Below are 2,484 nucleotides of genomic sequence, written 5' to 3'. Positions count from 1 at the left end.
ATGGGAGACCTCCAATGAAGAACAGGCTTGCAGAGGCAGGCAATGGCAAACCACCTCTGTTAATCTCGTGCCATGAAAACCCCACCAGGGGTCACCATAAGAACTCTGACTTGAGGGCACTCTCCACCACCAGTAGCTATAGAGCTATAGTGTTTTATACTGCTATAAGAACTGATTTTTTGAAAAAGCTCACCCATGGTGGTATCAAAAATGGTACTGGTGTGGGTGGGGATGTCCAAAAAGATGCATCTTCACATCCACATGGCGACCATGTGCAATGTTAGTGCAAAGATTGCACCAAAGCAAGGAGGAGCGGTGGAGCATCTGCTTGGAATGCAGAAGGTCCCAGGTTCAATCCCTGGCATCTCCTTTTAAAAGGATCAAGTAGCAGCGGGTGGGGAAGGTCTCTTTCTGAGACCCTGCAGAGCTGCTGCCTGTCAGAGTAGACAATACTGATCTTGATGGACTGACGATCTGACTCAGTATAAGGCAGCTTCATGTGGTCTTCATGTGTTCAATGCGGTGAGATGGGAGAGGAAACCTGAAAGGTGAAGAGCTTTTTCTTTAAAAGCCTTCTGCAGACTGAGTGGTGAAGTGGAGATCAGTCTAAAGTAGCACCCTCTCATCCAAGCTAATGCCACTCGACAGAAATTTGCAAACTGCATACCGAACACCTGCTCAGAGATAATCCTCCTTATTTCCACTAACAAGGCCCAGGCAGTGGCGGAGGAAGCTTTTTGGGGAGAGGGGAGGGGTAAAACAAACCCTGTTACTGCCACTCTCCACTGTCCACTCCCATCCTCTGTGTGTCCTTGCCACCACATCCAATAATCCTTGGCTCTTGCCACATGCTAGTCTTTAATATACGCACCGTGCAAAGGGCCACCATTGCACAGGTGAGAAGAGGGAGACCCTGGTGTACTTAAAACAGTGCTCTTCTCCCCTCAAAGAGACCCCACGTAGTGCTCTGCATGATTCTTTAGTGTTCAGGTATCCCTCTCCCATTCCAAAGGGGAGGGAGCTGAATAATGGCAAACATGTGTGTGCACTAGCAAATATCTTAAGAAGCCATCCCAAAATTCCCCCAAAGGCAACAGGTTTACAGGGGACAGACGCCAGAAAACAGGGAGTATCCTTGGTAAACAGGGATACCTGGAGTGTATGAAAATAAGATTTAGAGAATTTCACATCAGGAGTATCCCAGTCTGGGCAGTGCTCAGCTTTTAAAGTAAGATGTATTAGTTTGGGAGTTACACCATATAAACAAGATTCCCTTTTTAGTCATTTATTTTATGTTAAATTTATGTCCCACCCAAGGGGTTCATGAGGTGCCCCATATAAAATAGTCCAAATACAATTAAAAATACTGTCCTTCCCACATCCTAAAACCCATAAAAGATATAATTGATATTAGCAATCATGCTAGCTACTTCTTAAAATAATAGTCTCTTGGGCAGACTAAGAAAAGCAGTGGTAGACTTTGCCTGGAGTGATGCCTGGGCAAAGAATTCCAAAAGCAAGGGAGCCACTACTGAGGAGGCCCTGCTTATTGTAGGATTGCTACTGATTCTTGCAGGCCAGTACAATGACAGTAGGACTCCTGAATGGGCACACATCTCAGTTGATTGGACCAATGTACAGGCAACAGGGGGCAGTAGGGAGTCACATTCAGTACTGTTCTATTCTTGTTTCTTGAGATAGAGAAGAGGGAGGGAAGAGAAATCTTCCTGCATGTATGCGGTGAGAAAGGCACATGTGTGCAAACAAGGGACAAAGGGAATACAGGGACAGATCAAAGTGGAATATCGACAGGTAACCTACAAAGGCTGTGATACTCTGCTTTTACATTAGTGATTAGTTACAACAACAACCAGCCAAAGGTCTGGTTATCATTTTGCTTAGTTATTATGGGTAACAAAATAACATTCTATATCCACAATTCTACAATTCCAGTCATGCCACTGAAATTTGAGCACTGATGATCTCAGGGTACACCAAAGTTCAAACCTAGTTCCCAAAACCACATAGACATCACATGTGGGATCATCAGGGATCTGCACATACAAACTAAAAATCCAGCTGCATGATGTGTCTGCAGAAAGAGCTAACATGGGTTTTATAGGCAGCATTAATAGAAACATTGCCTCCGAGTCATAAGCAATTATTCCATTCTGCTCCATGCTACTCAGACCTCATCTGGAGTACTATATCTTGATCTGGACACTGTGCATTAAGGAAGATGCAGACAAATTGGAATGGTTTCAGAGGAAGGCAAAGAAGAGAGCTAAGGGCATAGAAAATAAGGCCTAGGAGGAAAACTTGAAGGAACGGGGTATGTTTAACCAGGAGGACACTGAAGGAAAGCTTGCGCAGTCAGGCTCTTTACATACCTGAAGGGCTGTCCCATGGGAAAGAGCAAATATTTGTTCTCTGCTGCTCCAGAAGGTACAAATGAGATCCAGTGGGCATAAATTAAAGAACAGT

The sequence above is a fragment of the Eublepharis macularius genome, chromosome 12, assembly GCF_028583425.1.
Source record: "Eublepharis macularius isolate TG4126 chromosome 12, MPM_Emac_v1.0, whole genome shotgun sequence".
NCBI lineage: Eukaryota > Metazoa > Chordata > Lepidosauria > Squamata > Eublepharidae > Eublepharis > Eublepharis macularius.
Note: the sequence above shows the minus strand (reverse complement) of the source record.